This window comes from Cnephaeus nilssonii (genome assembly GCF_951640355.1).
Source record: "Cnephaeus nilssonii genome assembly, chromosome: 13".
NCBI classification, from domain to species: domain Eukaryota; kingdom Metazoa; phylum Chordata; class Mammalia; order Chiroptera; family Vespertilionidae; genus Cnephaeus; species Cnephaeus nilssonii.
The window spans coordinates 77,374,196-77,393,821 of NC_137084.1; the positions used below are offsets into that span (position 1 = coordinate 77,374,196).

The 19,626-nt window shown below is 46.1% G+C and overlaps 1 pseudogene across 1 annotated transcript; it reads right to left on the bottom strand.

Annotated features, from left to right (window-relative positions):
- Nucleotides 1-4,430: 4,430 nt before the first annotated feature.
- Nucleotides 4,431-4,957, bottom strand: LOC307110212 (large ribosomal subunit protein eL6-like; annotated as a pseudogene). The gene has a single exon. The product of its transcript is annotated as a large ribosomal subunit protein eL6-like (transcript).
- Between the last annotated feature and the right edge of the window lie 14,669 nt (nucleotides 4,958-19,626).

The window sequence follows — 19,626 nt, forward strand, 5'->3', positions numbered from 1 at the left end:
GTCAGTGGGTGTTAAAGTCCCCACCTATAACCGTGTTGTTGTTGATCTCTCTGTTAAAGTCCTCTAGAAGTTTTTTTATATATTTAGGTGCTCCTGTATTGGGTGCATATATGTTTACCAGGGTTATATCCACTTGTTGGATCAATCCCTTTAGTATTATGTAGTGACCTTTGTTGTCTCTTGTGATGGCCTTCATTCTGAAGTCTTATTTTGTCAGATGTGAGTATTGCTACTCCAACTATTTTTTCTTTTCCATTTGCATTGAAAATTTTTCCCATCCCTTCACTCTCATCTTTTGTGTGTCTTTTGTTTTGAGGTGGGTCTCTTGTAGACTGCATATAGTTGGGTCATGTTTTGTATCCATTCAGCTACCCTATATCTTCTTATTGGAACATTTAATCCATTTATATTTAGGGTTATTATTGATAGGTAGTTATTTATTGCCATTTTAATTCTGTATACCTAGGTTTCTATTTCTTCTTCTCAAGAGCAGTCCCTTTAGCATTTCTTGTAATGCTGGCTTGGTGGTGATGTATTCCTTTAGCCATTTTTTTTTTGGTCTGGGAAGCCCTTTATTTCACCATCTATTTTTTAAAAATATATCTTTATTGTTCAGATTATTACAGTTGTTCCTCTCCCCCCCCCCCCCCCCGATAGCTCCCCTCCACCTGGTTCCCACCCCACCCTCGGCCCTTACCCCCCCGCACTGTCCTCATCCATAGGTGTTCGATTTTTGTCCAATCTCTTCCTACACCCCCCACACCCCTTTCCCCCCCAAGAATTGTCAGTCAACTCCCTTTCTGTGCCCCTATTTCTATTATATTCACTAGTTTATTCTGTTCATCAGATTTTTTTATTCACTTGATTTTTAGATTCACTTGTTGATAGATATGTATTTGTTGTTCATAATTTTTATCTTTACCTTTTTCTTCTTCTTCCTCTTCTTAAAAAATCACCATCTATTTTGAATGATAACCTTGCTGGATATAGTAATCTTGGTTTCAGAGCCTTGCTTTCCTTTACCTTGAGTACTTCATGCCATTCCCTCTGGCCTGTAGAGTTTCTGATGAGAAATCAGCTGACAGCCTTATGGGAGCTCCTTTGTAGGTAACAGTTTCCTTTTCTCTTACTGCCTTTAAGATTCTCTCTTTGTCTTTAATTTTTGGCAATTTAATTATGATGTGTCTGGGCGTGGGCCTGTTTGGGTTCTTCTTGCCTCCTGAACTTGTGTAAGTTTTTCCTTTACCAAGTTAGAGAAGTTTTCTGCCATTGTTTCTTCAAACATGTTTTCTATCCTTTTCTCCCTTTCTGCCTCTTCCAGCACACGTCCTATTCTAATGTTGTTACGTTTCATGTTGTCCTGGAGTGGGAGCTGACTTTAAAAGAGCATGCAAATACTGTATGATTTCACTTATTAGTGGAATCTAAGACAAAAACAATAACAAACAAAAACAAACGAACAAATGAAAAACCAAAATAGGAAAAGACTGATAAATACAGAGAGCAGGCTAATGGCATTAGTCAAAGGGGTGGATAAAAAAATTTACTGAAAGAGAACACACTGCCCTAGTGCATTTGGCTCAGTAGATAGAGCATCAGCCCGTGGACTGAAGGGTCACAGGTTTGATTATGATCAAGGTCACATACCTCAGTTGCAGGCTCAATCCCTGGCCCGGTACAGGGCCTTGCAGGTGGTAACCAATCAATATGTCTCTCTCACATCGATGTTTCTCTCATTCCGTCTCTCCCCCTCCCTTCCACTCTCTCTAAAATCAATGGGAAATATCCTCTGGCGAAGATTTAAAAAAGTAAAAAGAGCACGCAGGAACTTTGGTGGCAGTGAGGCTTACATAACTATCGATGTCACAAAACCACACACTAAAAATCATGAATTTCACCAAATGTAAATTATGTATTAATGAAACCAACTATAAAACAAACAAACATCAGAGCCATCTTTCACTTTTCTATTGCTGAAAACCCAATTGCTTAGGAAGGCTTTGGGAAACGGGCACTGTTTTATAAATTTTTAAAAATTGATTGGTATTTTATATTGGTAGAGAGAGAGGAAGGGAGAGAAACATCAATTTGTTCCACTTATTTATGCATTCATAGGTTGATTCTTGTACATGCCCTGACTGAGGATCAAACCCACAACCTTGGTGCATCAGGATGATGCTCTAAGCAACTGAGCAACTGAGCTACCAGGCCAGGGTGAAATAGGCACTCTTGCACATGAGTATAAATGGGTACAACCTCTATAGAGCAATTTGGCATTTTGACAGAAATTCAAATGCATAAATCCTTTAATTCAGCAAAAGGCCATTCTTACCTAATTGGCTCTCTATTCATACTTAATGCTATTTACTACAACATCTTATATAATAAAAGGCTAATATGCAAATTGACCAAACGGCGGAACAACTGGTCGCTATGACGTGCACTGACCACCACAGGGCAGACACTCAACGCAGGAGTTGCCCCCTGGTGGTCAGTGCGTTCCCACAGGGGGAGTGCTGCTCAGCCAGAAGCACTAAGGATGGCTGACTGTGGGGAGTGGGCCTAAGCCAGCAGTTGGACATCCCTCGAGGGCTCCAGGACTGTGAGAAGGCACAGGCTGGGCTGAGGGACTCCCCCCTCCCCCCCCGCCGCCACGAGTGCACGAATCTTGTGCACTGGGCCTCTAGTTGTATATAATTACAAATGATGGAAACCCAAATATCCATAAAATAGCATGCCATACAGTAGTCCTTATCCACGGTTTTGTTTTCCATGATTTCAGTTACTTACATTCAAACAGTCCAAAAACATTAATGGAAAATTCCAGAAATAAACAATTCCTGTTTTAAATTGTGCACCATCCTGAGTCGTGTGATAAAATATCTCACAGTCCCTCTCCATCCTGCTTGGGATGTGAATTATCCCTTTGTCCAGTGTGTCCATGCTACATATGCTGGCCAGCTAGTTAGTAAAAACAAACTTCAGCTATAGAGGATCCCGAACCATTGGCATTGTCATGACTCAGTGATTCAGGATCACCTGAAGCAGATGGTCCTCCTGAGTTATTGTCCATTCAACAGCCTAATGCTATGTCACAATGCCTACTTCATCTCAGCACCTAAGTGTTTTGTCATCTCTTATCACAAGGGTGACTAAAATAACAATATTTTGAGACCACATTCACATAACTTTTATTATAGCACTAGTGACCCGGTGCACGGATTCATGCACATTGAAAGGAAATTAATTAGAAGGTGGCTGGCAGGTGGGAGTGGGCGATACGGGCTGGACACGCCCTGGAGCCAACCTCCTGTGGTCCCTCCCTGGCATCTGTGGAGTGAGCGGGGTCTCTCCAGCAGGTGGGGTCCTGCATTGAGCGTCTGCCCCCTGATGGTCAGTGCACGTCATAGCTATTGGTCTTTCGGTCACTTAGGCTTTTATATATATAGATAACTGTCCCATTGTTATTGATCTTACTGTGCCCAATTTACAAATTAAACTTTATCATAGGTATGCATATATAGGAGAAAACAGTCTATACATGGTTTTGTTCTATCCATGATTTCAGGCATCCACTAGAGGTCTTGGATCACATCCCCCCATGGACAAAAGGGGAATATTGTACTATGTAGCAGTAAAAATGGATACTTTTTATGGTATGATCAAAATACATTGTTATCTATATGTCTATAATAGTATATACAGTACAATAGGTTTTTGGTTAAAAAAAGGGAGGGTAAATAACTACTCATTTACTGTCTATGCTTTAATAAACTAATAACTATCATTATGGGGGTGGGGCTGAGAACAGAGGGGGGGAGAAATGGATGTTAAATAGTTGAATGGGATGAAAATTTATGACTCGAAGACATCACATTTTCATATCCATGCACATTTTATTTTTATTTTTTATATTCTTAATCCTCACCCTAGGATATGTTTATATTGATTTTTAGAGAGAAAGGGAAGGAGAGAGAAACATCGATGTGAAAGGGAAACATTGATCAATTGCCTCCCATATACGCCCCGGCAGAGATTGAATCAGAAACCTAGGTATGTGCCCTGACTGGGAATTGAACCGCAACCTTTTTGTGCACAGAATGATACTCCAAACAGCTGAACCACCCAGCCAGAGCATCCATGTACATTTTAGTACTGACTTGTTTGGTGATGATTAGGGAAATGGTATTTTATATTGGTAGGTGCTGGATGAAAAAGCTGAGAAGCCAGACCCTAAGGAAGTTTAGAATGCAGATCTAATGCTGATGAAGTTCACTGCAGCTGTTTCCAACCCTCTAGTCACACTCACAGAGGCTAACACTCCATTAAACTGACTGAGTCAAACCACATATTCAGGCAGACTAGAATAAAAAGGAAAAAAGACACAAAGGAAACAGATCAGCTATTTAATTAGGTTCTTTGTAAGAAATTTAGAGCACCAGTTTGTGAGGATAAAGCCCATTGGTGAAAGCAAACACAGAGCAGAGGTAGCCCGAGAGCCAAGGAATTGCTTTGATTTTTGGCTGAATTTCCGAGTCCATGGCTTTCTGGTAAACCTTGTCCTGGTCTGTAATCTCGTATTTCTCTTTCTCTCTGTCGAAGACCTCATCCGCCTGGTGTCTGGGCTTTTGCAGCTGCTTCTTGAAGTAAGCATCAGTGAGATGTGTGGGGATTTCACACCACTGACATCAGTCTTGGTGGAGGTGGTGATGATGAATTTCTGGTGTGTTCTACACAGAGGAACTCGATTAAGGGACAGAGGTCCAGTCACAAGTAGCAGGCCACTGCTCAGCTGCTTCAGGAAAACCACCCACTTGCCTCTGGGGTGCCAGTGAGGACCATCAGAATGGTCCCGGGCGTGATGCTGGCCAGCAGTTTTCTCATATGCTGACAAGGGTTTCTTGCTGTGGCTCAACAGCTTTTGAGACACATCTTCAGTAGGATAACACCTAGGCATTTTGCGAAGTTTAGCCACTCGGGTACCACCAACTGGTATTGTGACACTAGCAAGAACTTTCTCCTTTTTGTTTTCAACCCTCGATTTAGCTACTGAATTCTTCCTCTAGTACATGGCCTTTTGGGAATGCATAGCCGACTGGGAATATCTGCCAATGCCTCAGACTAGGACAGGGTTTCAGCCGCAGTGGGGCTTCTCCGTCTTAGGCATCTTGGCCGTGAGGTTACCCTTCTTAACCTCGCCACCAGCATTGGCTTTTTTGGCTTCAGGTATCTGGCTTCTCAGTTTAACACCCGCCTTATTGCAAGATGAAAAAGAGCAAGGAAATCTTTGTGTATTAATAAACATCTCTTGTGGCGCCGATGTAAATTAATTTTGCCAAATAGAACGAACATACTAAATTAATGATATAAGTAAGAATGCAGAACAAGCCTATGTGGTCAAGTCTATGTTTAAGGGGTAGGAACTGGCAGGAGGGGCAAAGCAAGCAGGAATGATATTGGCCTTGCTGCCATTTGATTTAGCACATCATTTACCATAGTCATAAAAAAGACAAACAAAGCAAAACCACAAAATCTCCAAATACTTGGCATTCTTAAATAAATTTTAAAAAGACAGAAACAGCTGAAACCGGTTTGGCTCAGTGGATAGAGTGTCAGCCTGCGGACTGAAAGATCCCAGGTTCAATTCCGGTCAAGGGCACGTACCTTGGTTGCGGGCACATCCCCAGTAGGAGGTGTGCAGGAGGCAGCTGATCGATGTTTCTAACTCTCTATCCCTCTCCCTTCCTCTCTGTAAAAAATCAATAAAATATATTTTTTTTAAAAGACAGAAACATCCAGTTTAATACGAGTCTCTAAAATCTAAATGAAGACCTGAGCCCTTCTTGTAAGCTGCTAACAACCTAAAGCACACAACTTTGTTCCTAAATTTTCAGTATTGACATCTACAGACTGATGACAATGCTTGATATATGGTAATTATGTAAGGAACAAACTACTATCTTGGCAACTTTTCTTTTTTCTTTCTCTCTTTCTAAAGACCTTCGTATTCTTTGGAGAGCTCAGTTGCTTCTCAAGTATGGCCTCTCTTGCAAAACAGTGAAAGTACTAATTCTTTTCTTAGTGGTTTTGTGTCTGAGTTCTCCTTTCACAAGTGGTAATGGTTGAAGCTGGATGAATGGTACTCCAGGTCTTTTTACTCTTCTCTCCAATTTTGTATATAGCTGTCTTTGGTATCTATAGGGGATTGGTTCCAGGACCCCCATGGACACCAGAATCCAAGGATATTCAAGTCCCTTATATAAAACGGCACTGTATTTGCATATAACCTATTTACATCTTCCCGTATACTTTAAATCATCTCTAGATTTTCTAAAATACCAAATATAATATAAATGCCAAGTAAATAATTGTTATACTGTATAGTTTAGGGGATAATGACAAAAAAATCTGTACACGTTCAATACAGAGGCAGCAATTATAGGCTTAACTACATAGTACACGTCAACCACAGCATAACATTTTTTTACCTGAATATTTTTATTTGCAATTGGTTGAATCTACAATGCAGAATCTGCAAATGCAGAACCTGCAGATACAGAGGGTCGGCAGTACATGCTTAAATTTCTATAATTAAAAAATGTATATAGAGGGCTATCTAGAGTATCAAAGAGACATTGTCAGTGCTTTTATGCAATGACATAAGGCTTAGTCTAATTTTAACTAGTTTCCAAACTTGAAGGCTACTTTGAGGCTGTGTTCAATTTTAAAGTCCATGCCACCAGTATAAATGGCAGAACATCGTAAAGCGGGTACTGGAGTTGGCTGCCTGGAACCAAGGAGAGTTATCTTTTGTGGTTATGAAGCTGGTGTTTTCTGGCTTTACTAGTGAGGTTAGATTCCTCAATGTCAAGTAGCAATGAAGGGAGCCAGAGTCTCCATATTATTTGCTACACTCAGTGTGCATATCAAAAACAGATCCAAAAGCTATGGCAGCTGAAAAATATTTGTTTTAATCAGTGTTTGGGAAACAAATGCTGGTATTTGGCTTCAAGATTGGCTTCTTCAGCATTGATATTGGCAGATCCAATTCACTTGTATTGATTTTTAAAATCCCACATGGACTTACTCGGAAAAACTGCTTGGTACAATTGCACATTTTTATTTCCTGGAGGTTCCTTTGCATTTGTTTGGCTCTGGTATCATGATTATTTAAAATATTTTCCCTTTAAATATAAGAACAAACTTGTTACATATAGTCATATATATGTATTTAACAAATAATTATTGATCTACTAGTATGAAGCACTTTTCTTAGAACTCTGGGAAAATATAAAAATGAATCTGATAAGTATTGTCCTCTCAGCAAAGTTTCAGCCCCATAAGGGGCACATGTTATGGGCCAGGCATTGCTCTAGGTGCTGGGGAATCAGAGGTGAACATGCAAAGTTCCTGACTTCATGCTGCTCCACGTAATCAAGACAGCTAAGTAGAATAGAGAAGGATTTGTGGAGAAAATGACTTTGAAGCTGGAGTTATAAAGGACAAATTAGAGTTAGCCAGACAAAGTGGAGTGGAATCAAAGGTTGGTTTTTTTTAAAATGTTTTTTAAATTTATTTTATTTTATTTTATTTTTAGAGAGGAAGGGAGAAGGATAGAGAGATTGAAACATTGATGAGAGAGAAACATTGATCAGCTGCTCCCTGCACATCCCCTGCTGGGGATTGAACCTGCAACCAGGGCATGGGCCCTGACCAGGAATTGAACCTGGTGACCTCTTGGTGCATGGGTTGATGCTCAACCATGCCATACCCGCTGGGCTATCTACTTCTCTTAATTTCAGAATTGAGTCATTAATTCTCATTATTTGTGGGGGGCTTTTTTAGAGTGTTTACCTATTTCCCCATCTTTCGTGACCCAGGCTTGGTGCATTGAAACTAGATGTTGGATCTTCTGAGACAGTGTATTTACCAGAAACCCTCCCAGATGTGAAATCACTGGGCTCATGGGCATGTGTATTTTCAGTGCTGATGCGTGGGGCCAATGACACTCCAGAGAGGCTGGTCACTCTGATGCCCATTTGAGGAAAAGCCTGATCCCTGAGCACCTCCTCCTGTAAGGTCTGGTCCTGGGCCATCTCACCTGCACCCTGTGTGCCCTTCTGCAGCCCATCCTTCCTCCTCTGCTCCAGCCCAGAGAGAACACACAAGAGGTCATTACAGGGGTGGGCAAGAGTAAGTTCAGTTGTTCATATGGAAAAAGATATGCAGGTTATGATTATTACACAAAAGAATAACTTACAAGAATAAGCTGTGTTTCATATACTCACAACTGTAATCCTGCTTTTGTCACCCCATATCCAAGGCGATTGCAACAAGGGAGAGAGGCCAGAACTCAGTCTGAGGGCACCTTCATGGGAACAAAAGGCAGGGAGGCTTCTAAGCACCGAGGACAGGTTGCACTATGGGGAGGGGTGTGTCCAACACTTTGGGTTTGTTTCCAGTGGTTTTCCTCTGTGTTTTCTATTTAGTACCCATCTCAGTTAGGCTTCTACCCTCCTATGGAGAAATATGGATAGTAAGTATGTCCCCCCCCACAGCCTGCCTTGACCATACTTTAGGTGTCACCCCAGCAGAATCTGGGTGGTGTGGGCACCTCTGGTCTTAAAAGAACATTTAAATAAGACCCAGAGTCTAATAATATAATACCCAATATTTCCGGATTTCAATCCATGCCCCTCCCTCCTAGCCTTCAGTAACAGGTGTTCCTCCCCTCCAGTGTCCTCAAGAAGAACAATGGGTAGAGCCACAGGCCCTGATCCCAAAGCTGCCACCTCACGCAGGGGTTGCTGGGCCAGGAACCCTGTTCCCCGGAGTTTGCCCTCTGCTGGGCGAGATGTACAGCTAGTTCCCCGACAGCTATGAGGCCTGGCTAAGGAGAAGGGGCCACTGCCGGTCAATATGCATTATTAGCAATAACCAAACACTGGAAGTAACTCAAATGTCCCTCAACTGAAACATGGATGAATAAACTATGCTGTATTCACACAATGGAATATTATTCAGTAATGAAAAATAAATGACATTCTATATCCATGCCACAACATGGATGAACCTTAAAAACATTATGATAAGTGAAAGAAACCAGACACTAAAGGTTCCACATTCCATCATTTAATTTATATCAAATGTTCAAAGTCGGCCAATCCATAGAAATAGTAATTTTGTGTTTACCAAGGCCTTGGGACTTATGGGAAATGTGATTATCTCCGAATGAGTAAGGTATTTTTGAGGGATAATATAAGGCTTCTAAAATGGATTGTGGTGATGGTGCACTGTTCTATGAATATACCAAAAACCACTGAATTTCACACCTGAAAGTGTGACTTGTACTGTATGTGAATTATGTCTCAATAAAGCTGTTACAGTAACTTAAAGGTTACATTGTGCATCATAAAAATATAAAGAAATATTCCAGAAGGAAGTAAACAACCTTTTCAATCACTTGAAAAGATCTGAACTAGCGTCATGGAAACCCACAGGAATTCTCTTAGTTAATGTTCTAGGTACCATGACATACTGAAATATTCACGAGGATTTTCATGTTGCAATTAAAAAGAACACATACCTAAACTTTAAAATAGTATTCACAAGAGTCAGAAAGGAATTGTCATGACGCAAGGGAAGAGCTATGATCACATGGATCCACAACCTAGATATGAAATCAGGCCCAAATTTATTTTTGCTTCCTCCCAATTATCAATTGGGTTGCTTTACTTGATATAAAAAGTAAAGCAACCCAATTGATAATCTCTTTAAAAAGCACCAGTTTATGAAAAATCAAAATATTAAGAAGTATTTTGCAATCATTAAGGATGGACTCTTCCAAATTCCCAGTTTGAAAACGAAGGACTTCTGAAGGTTCCATTTTACAAGCATTGGAGTGAGTCTCCTCCTTGTGGTTCGAGTGGAGCGCAGAAGTGACAGATGCCTTAAGGATAAAACTTAAAAGAATCTGCACTGCACAGTGTGGCTCAGTAGTTGAGTGTTGTTGGTTCGATTCCTGGTCAGGGCACACACCTAGGTTGCAAGCTTGATCCTGGCAGGGCTGTTCAGGAGGCAGCCGATCCATGTTTCTCTCTCTCTCCCTCTCTAAAATCAATGAAAACATTTTTTTTTTTAACCGTAAAAGAATCCAACAGTGTTTTTAAATGGCTGTCAATCCTGAATCTAATCCTAAACTACACATAAGATAATAGACATACATGCGAATTAGCCCAAACTGTAGGCAAAGTAAGGAATGATCACAAAAAATTCATCAGGCTTTACCTTCAAGGAATAACCAATACAAGTATAAAGACATTCCAGATTTGTCAAAAAAGTGTGTGCCTGTCCTTCATACCAATCTTTGTCCAACTCTCATTCACGGGACTATCACTATCATAATTCAGTGCACCACTCACCAGCACCAAGGTGCCTGAGGGGCCAATGCCACCCAAGACCTGTCTACTACTTCCAACCTCCTCATCTTCCACCTGTTACTGAAGGCTAGGAGGGAGGGGCATGGATTGAAATCTGGAAATATTGGGTATTATATTATTAGACTCTGGGTCTTATTTAAATGTTCTATTTTAGCTGGATCTTCTGACACTACTCAATGGGTGAGGGTCCTGCTGATTACTGCCAGGTGAGTGTAGACATCCAGGTTCCCCACTTGGCCTTTAACCCCCGAGAGTGAGGTTCTCCTTACTGCTGGGGTTAGGGGTGTAGCATTCCAGCTCCCCAGCAGGGCTCTGGTGACACCTCTGTGGTAGGGACCATTATGAATGCTTCATGAGTGCTCACATGGGACCTCACTGACCCACGGTAACTCATTGCCACTGAGTGATGGAGAAAGCCTCCTCTGAGCCCACCCCAGTGGGCAGAGGGCGCGCCTCCTCTTTCCTGCTGAGTGGGGGATGGAAGTCCATGCTCTTCTCATACTTGACTGACACCAGGGAGTGGAGGGATGAGTCCTAGTGTCCAGCAGGAATGAAATGTCCTGGCTCCCTACTGAGCCTTCTCTGATACCACCACCTTCTGCAGGCCCTGGGCCAGAGGGGACTGGAAGGACCCGTTACAACCCACACCAGCCCAGCCCGTCCTCTGGGACTCTGAATGCCACCCTCATGCCCATCTGATGCTGCTGAGTGTGTGCAGGGGAGAATTCTGCCAACCAGAGGGGAAGGAGGGGAGGCGGGTTGGGAATGGCTTTTTCCCCTTCTGGAACTCTGAAAGCTGGTAAAGATCACCAAGCCCAGGAAGCACAGGCATATCTGCCCCTTGCTGGTTGAGGAGGCCCGACTGAACTCTCCAAACCACAGAACTCACTATGTGTCCCTGGCTTGTCCACTGTCTCTCCCTTTACTCAATAAATACATCTGCAGCTGGATCTAGAGCCTTCTTCCCACCACTGTGTGCTTTGAGTAGGTGACTTCATCTCTCTGAGCATCAGTTTCCTCATCTGTAAAACGGGGATGACAATAATATCACTTTCAAAGCTTTTCCAGGATTTAATGAGAAAATAAGAAAAGCCCTCAGCAAAGGGGAATGTTACTATTGCTGCTCTCCTCATACCCTCCCCGCAACCTCGTCTGAGAGCACTAGTCCTGCTGGTTATTTTGGGGCTGACCAGGGAGAATGGCTAAGGTTATAGCTAGATCCAGCAAGAAACAGGCTCTGGGCCCTTGGAGAAGTCACTGGCCCTCACTAGGCCTCTGTTTCCCCATCTGTGGAAGATTGGAGCTGTAGTGTAAATACAGACATCAGTGCCTGGTACATTTTTGGAGTGCTGACTGTATGCTCCACACTTATCTGCTTCCCACCAACCCTCTGGGCCCTCAGTGTCATCCACAGCCAGACTGTACAAAAAGGGACTGTCCAGTCACACAGCGAGTATTAGTTCTTGGCTTGAACCCCATTTCATGTCTGAGTAGCTTAGTCCCCTTGGGTCACTGGGCTAACTTTGAAGGGGCTTCCTCTCCCTCTCCCACCTCCTTTCCAGCTTCCATTGGGAGGTGTTCCCTGCAGGAAGTTAGCCCACCTCCAAAGGCTCAGCACAAAGGCAGTGAGCAGGGCTGGGCTCTGTCTCCACGTGGTCTGAAAATCAATGAGAAAAATGTAAGAGTGGGCCTGGATGGGAGGGCATCTGGGAGACCACGCTGCTCTCTGGGCCCGCAGAGAGCCACCAAAATGAGATTCAGATCCTTCAGCAATGTGAGCACCTACTGTGTGCTAGTCACTGATAAGAGGCCCTAGGGGTGGAGAGGAAGAAGTGGGACTCATCCCTGACTGCCAAAAGCTCACCCCACATCACAGAAGCCCCTGTATGTAGGAAACTTACTATGTGGTTGTTTCCTAATTCTCATAACAAGCCATGGGGATTGTTATTATCCCCAAGTGACTATCTGGAAAACGAGGGCAGCAGGTAGCAGGTGATTCATCCTGGATTTGGAACTAGAGCTGGGTTGCAGTAATGTATTTTTATTTTTGTCTTTTTTTTTTTCTAGAGGAAGATTACAGTTTGTGAAAATTCATTGAGCTATTCAATCATGATATTCAAGACTTTTCTGTACATATACAGAATGTATGTGTATAATACTTCAATTAAAAGTAAAAAAACAAACACTATGTTTCAAACATGTTATGAAAATCTCAGCATTGACCCATGGTTGCAGACAGGGTAGCTGGGTAATCTATCACAAATCCAAATCGCACCTCTAGACCCAAGTGCAGCCATTACAGCGGGGCTTGTAGACTCCCTGTTTCACAGCACCAGAAACCCCAGATTGCTGCAGGAGCCTCCTAATGTCCACGCTCACTGGACCTCATGGCCAGGACTGCCCACAGCAGCATTGTCCAGCACTCACTCTGAATCCTCAGGTACAGACAGGAGACTCCTAAGCACAGGAAAAACCTCACTCTTGTGGCATTAAAAAAATATGACACTGGATTTTATTGTCAACTCTTTTGTCCACCTGTTAGACTTTAATTGTCCGTGATTTTATCCACATTTATTGAGCACATTTTTTGCATGTACTGCCCCTTTCAGGAATCCTCACACATACAGAAAATAAGAACTCAGTAACATAGTGGTAAAGGTTATACCGGTGGCTTACTCCTTCCTCCATTTCCACTTTTTCCTTAATAAGAGGATCCTAATTTTTTAATGGTATTTTTTGTTAATCCTCACCCAACGATATTTTTCCATTGATTTTGAGAGAGAGTGGAAGGGAGGGGGAGAGACATAGAGAGAGAAACATCGATGTGAAAGAGACACATTGATTGGTTGCCAGGGACTGAGCCTGTGACCGAGGCATGTGCCCTTGACCAGAATCGAACCCGAGACCCTTCAGTCCGAAGGCTGACACCCTAACTACTGAGCAAAACGGCCATGGTGAAGATCCTACTTTTATTTCAGGAGAGTGAGGCGATCATCTAAATGAAGTGCTGATACATGACTACGTTTATTAAGACCAGGGTAGTGGAGTCGCCCTTCTGAGAGCTGGAGCACCCCATTAGCACCATCGAGCTCCAGAGGATGCCCGGGAGGCTGCTGCCAAAAAGCGGGGCCTGCAGTGTCAGGCTGTGCCTCCCCCGGCGAGCCACGTGATGAAGGGGGTGTGGAAGCGCGTTGGAGCAAAGCCTCCTGCAGGCCCTGGCCCTCAGAGAAGAGGCCGCGCGCGGAGTCTGGCCTGCGTGAGGATTGGCACATGTTCACCAGCACAGCCTCCCAGGTGAGGCTGGAGGACGGCCCGCTGAGACGGAGGGCTGGGCCAGCTGGAGGCCCAAAGAGCTGTCCAGGGGGAGGCTGAAGGGGAAACCTATGAGGAGCCACAGTGAGATTCACCGCGGACATGCTGCTCCAGCCTCCAACGGAACATGGCAGGAGCGAGGCGGGGCCGCTGGAGGCCCCTGACCCCTGCTTGCAGAGGAGCAGCAGCTCACCTGCCAGGACACACCCCACTACAAGAGGCACTTTGAGGTCACTAAGCTGCCCAGCGCCAGGCTGTCGTGGCCCTGCCGCAGGGGACAAAGCCAGACAGCAAGGGCCTGACAGGGCCTGGAGGCTGGCATAACGCCTGCACATGCCCTCGCTCCTGGGCCGAAGAGGAGGAGAAAGAAAAGGAAGAGGCCGTGGCTTCTGTACCTTCTGCCCAAACCAGTCACCTACTGATAGAGCTCGCTGGCATTGAAGAAGCGCTGACACCATGTGGCCCACAGGGTTAGGGGAATGGGGGGCGACAGAATCGCTGGCTGCAGGGGTTCCACCCCCTTTAAGGGTGACTGAGGGCATAGTCATCTCTCCAGTGTCTGAGGAAGGCCCCCCAGGCCCCCCGCAGCCCAGGCTGGAGTCCAAGCGGGCGCACTGTGTGGCCTCGCAGAAGGCCGAGCACCACCGGGCGGTGGAGGCCCTGCAGGGCGGGCACCACCGTGCAATGTGGCTGTGGCGGGAGCACGTGGTGGAGCCGGAGAATATGGTCACGGTCACGCCTCAGTGCCCCAGGGAACGGAGGTTTGGCAGCTTGCGCTGCCCCCGCCCCAGCTCCAGTCCCCCTCCCGCAACGGTATGTGGGCTGTCCGGTGCAGCGAAAAGGAGCTGGGTTCAGTATCGCAGGCAGGAAAGGTTCCGTATCCTACTGGGCTGCCAACGGGGCATCTTCAGCTCCTGCATCAAAGTGGTGCTGCCAGCTGGCCGGGCACTCTGCAGGTCCATGACCTGCAGCTCAACGAAGTGGACATGAGCAAGGCCAGGCACGACCATGCTGTTTCCTTGCTGACCTTGCCACCTCGCCAAGGTGAGCCCGCCCCACTCCCACCCCCTTCACCCCTACCTCTACCCCTACCCCCACCTCCTACCCCCACCCCCAAGGGGGTGGCCAGGAGTGATGGGAGCCCATAAGTGGGGCTGAGGCTACTAGAGGTAAACCAACAGGGCCTCGCACAATGCACGGTGTACAGCTGCTGTGCAAGGTGGGTGACACCCTCACCTTGCTTGTCTGCCATGGCTTCAACACCAGCACCACTGTCCCCTCTGAAGTGTCCCTGGGTGTCACTGTCAATCCCTTCGGAGTAGGCATCGGCTACAGAACATTCTGGAAAGGATCTCCTCCATCCACCAGGAGCTGAGCCTCAGGGGTCCCAGAAAGGAGGGAAAGCTGCCTTAACAGACCCCGCAGTGGGAGCCCGGAGAGCCTGAAGTTGGACTGCCATGCCCTGGGGTACCAGCTGGGACAGCTGGAGAGCATATGGCCTAGGCCTCTTGCTCCCCCAGACTGCCTGCAGCCCTTCTCCCGGCCTCCCCCCTGAACTCCCCTCCTACAGGACTTTGCTGCTGAGTAGCACCTCCCCAGGACACAAGGCCCAACCCCCACGCCCAGGCCCACCGTCTCCCGGAGCAGCTGTCCCTTCCCCAAACAACAGACGGACTTTGAGTTGGTGGTGTGGGTGCCCGAGGTTGAGGGCCCCCCGAAGACAAGGTCACTCACTGGTGGGTGCTGAGGACCGGGAAGATGCAGGAGGAGGAGGAAGCCCCAAGGCGGCAGCAGATGCTGCGGAAGGCCGCTGACTCCGGGCTTGCCACGGACTGGGCGGCTCCTGGCAAAGAGGAGCTGGAGAAGGAGCACCCTGCGCCAGCTCCTGGTCCCCTCCACCCCTGGAAGCAGCGCCCCAGCCCCGACAGCCAAAGCGGAGTGCGGGGCCATCAGGAACAGCTCTGCCGCGGAGCCCCAAGCCGCGTGCCCTGAGCAGGCCGTTTCCTGCGGAGCTCCGTGCCCGAGGCGGAGAAGCATGCTCTGTGGAGCTGTGGAGGGCAGCCAAGATGAAGTCCCTGGAGCCGGATGCCCTCTGCGCACAGATGGTTCTCAGCAAGTCCCAGGAGGGCCAGAGCAAGGTGGCCCTGGAGCAGCCTGCAGAGGCTCCCTTGCCCACAGCACCCACCCTCTGGGAAGACCTGGGCCCCAAGGCCAGCACCTCCCCAGGACGCCGGTCCAGATTTTGCTGAGGTCCTTGGAAGCGTTTTCCAGCCCAGACCTGCAGGAGGAGGACGGAGAGGTGGGTGGCCATGATGCTTCTGGGCAGGACGTCGCCAGATGCCAAGGGCCCAGGAAGTGCCACTCTGCTGCAGGTGCTGCCCACTGTGGCCAGGGTGCTGGGTGGGGGGCTGGCTGGGCCTGCTGCTCTCCCAGAGGCTCCAGGTACACTCCTCCCGACGTGTGGTAAGGGTCCTGCCCGCTCCAACACCACCCTTGCCCGGAGTCCTTTAACCTGGGTGTTGGCATTGTAAAGAGATCCCTCAGGAGTTCTGACCCCTAACTGTCCTGTTCCCAATCGGGACCTCTAGTAATGTTTGTACAATCCAAGACTCTGTTTTGTGGTTTAAGGAGAAAATTGACTATGTTTTACCTTAAAAAAAAAAAAGGGGGGGGGGGACCTGGGCGGTTGAGGCCCCCTCGCCCCAGCACCCAGAACTTGAGGGTTTGATTCCCAGTCAGGGCACATGCCGGGATTCCGGGCTCTCTCCCTCTCTCTCTCCCTCTTTCCAAAATCAATAAAAACATTTAAAAAGTTATAAAAGGAGAAAAGAAATGTTGCTCTCTTGATTTCTTTTTTCTTGGTGTAGATCAGACAGGAAAACCTGGCCATGTGCATTACAGAGGTTAGTTACAGTCTCCTTGGGGGCTGGAAGGATAGTCTCCTACCACCTGATGACAGGTTCAAGAGGCACTCAGATACGAACCCATCAGGTATAAACTGTTGGGAGGGGACCTTTTCTTCAACGGGGACTTTTCCTCCTGGATGAAGAGTTTTGTCGTTGCCAATCAAGGTAAGACTGGAGAGGCTCATCCTCCAGGAAAGGTTCACGCCTTCTGGCCATGAGTAGTGTCCTGTGCTCTTGCTTATAGCTTCCCTTGTCTTGAGCATAGTTTCCCTTCCGGTTTCCGAAAGCCAACAGGAGAAGAAAAGGTTTGCACAAACAGGACCCTGCATGACCCGCACCTTACAGTGCTTTCGTTTCTGTAACTGCATGCAGCTGGCCTCAAGAGAAAGGAAAGTGGTGCATGTTCTGGGGCCGTCACCTGCCGAGGAAAAGTACCCTAATGCTAAGGAAATTGAATCTTCCTTGCTGGCTTTCATCTAGAGAACCACTCTGATTCCAGCTTTAGCCGGGAATGACAATTAATGGTGCAGTGAAAGAAAACGATTTTCTAGATAAAGAACCATGGCTGTGTTTTTACATGCAATTGTATTCCCTTTAGATGGTACAGGTTGGTGTCATGCGTTGGGGGTGTCTATGTATAAGGTGGTTTAGTGTGATTGTATGTGTGTGTGTGTGTGTGTGTGTGTGTGTGTGTATGTCTTTACCCCGGAGTCATATCCCTATTATACAGCAAAATTGCAAGTGTCAACTTTCTCAATAAAACACCCCTCACCATCGCTTCTTGGGTGTAAATGTGTCCTCATTCCAATAACCCTGAGTGTAACTGCGATGTCATTCTGGCACTAAACAGCAGAGTTACCATCAGATCCCACAATCTAGGGACAAAGTCCTTTATAATACTGTCCTTTCTTCACACACCAGCCAAACTTTGGGGGTCTCCAGACCACCCATGTTTCCAAAAGATTGGCTATAAATTCAGGGATTCCCATGATCCCCATAGATTTTATAATTTTCTATAAATGCCTGATACAACTCAAGATAACACTGTTCTTATTACAGTTTTATTATAAAGCACACACATAGGGCGAGGTCTGGGAGGGCCCTGGAGGCAGAGTCTCCATGGCCCCCGCCCTGTGGCACCAGGGCACCTCCTGCTCCCAGCACATCAGTGCGCACATCCAACAAGAAAACTGCACTGCGCTTCGGTGTCCATGTTTGCTAAGGGATTTCCATTTTGTAGGCATAATGGATTATAAAGCTTGGGCCACATGAATGAGGTCATTCTCTTTCTGCCCTTCCCTCTCCTGGTCTTCGACCATGGTTACTTGCAGCGGTGGGGAACCTTTTTTCTGCCAAGGGCCATGTGAATATTTACAAAATCATTCGCCGGCCATAAAAAATTATCAACTTAAAAATTAGCCTGCTATATTGGGTCAAACATTTAATTAACTCACCCCTAATGCCATGGCAGAGCCAGACCAAATTATTTCAAGGGCCTTACATGGCCTGCAGGCCGGACGTTCCCCACTCCTGCTTTATGGCAACATGATCATACCTGTCTGAGCATCTATATCTGGTGTAGCATTAATATATAACAGATACAGCAAGAGTACCAATGTGAGCATACCTGATAGTTGGATAAGCAAGTGTAGGGTACAGATAACAGGTGTTTAGCTCAAATGTATTTCCCAATACATTTGATTATCAATATCAGTATTATAATTTTACCAACAATGCCAGGGTCGATGAAGAGTTTACAGCTATCTTTAATCTCCCACGTGGTCTAATTTAACAAATAAGCTCTGGTTGCGATTTCATTACTTAAATCATTCATTTATTCTTTCATTCAACGTTTATTGAACACTGGAGAAATGTCATGCTCAGACATGGTATCTGCCTGGGAGAAGGTCATTTGGTAGAAGAGTCTGGGACAGTAACAAATTGAAGTCTACCTCCATGTTCATCACGAATCTTACGTGGTTGCATATTAGAATCACCTGGACCTTAAAAAAATGTAGGAGCACTTTACTAGAGCAGTGGATCTCAGAAATGCAGGAAACTTAGGATACTGCACAGCCTTGCCCAGGAGTGCTCTTCAATGGCACTAGGCATAAGGCCACCTCGGGTGTTTGCTAGAATTCAGATTCTTGGGCTCCATCTCCTAAACTACTTGGACTCAAAGCTCCAGGGCAGGAGAGAATCTACATTTTTATTAAGGATTTTGGGTGATTCTGGTGTGACTGGCCCATGGACCTCATCTTACTGTGTTTACTAAACTCCATGTTTTAAATAAAGTGAGTTGTTGGGGGGGGGGGTGATCTGTAAAACACTTGTGGTTGGTTGAAATTTATTGGACCACAGATGGTGTTGACTGCATATTTTTAATGTGGCATTTCACTACTCACTTCCCTAGCACAGCCTTTATGACTGAAAATCACCATTGAGCCCAACCTTGGCTGTTGATTTTAAGGTTTATTTAAAGACACATGACAGCTGGAGCTGTTCAGTCTTTAGTTAAATGATTCTATGTGTGCACTTAGGAGTTTAGGTGCAGCATTATAAAGGAGAATTTCGATAGAGAGAAACCAAGATGGCGGCATAGGTTAAACACCTAACCTACAGCCGGGCACAACAATATCAAAAACACAACTAAAAGTCAAAACGGACATCATCCAGAACCACAGGAAAGCTGGCTGACTGAAATGCGCACAATTAGAAGGAAAAAGAAAACCACAAGGAAAATCAGAGAAGCTGTAAAAGCTTGAGGTATGGAGACACGGGCGGAGACACGAGCCCGCGCGCGTGCGGGGAAGCCGGAGCCGGAGAGGAAGGGGCGGCTGGCCGCCTGGCTGGCGTTCTCTGGCGGGAAGGAGATAAAAGCGCCAGATTGTGCTGAACCCCAGCTCCGACTGCACTGAACCCCAGTGCCCGGCGAAACCCTGGGAAGCCAGGCTCATGCTGGGGGAGTC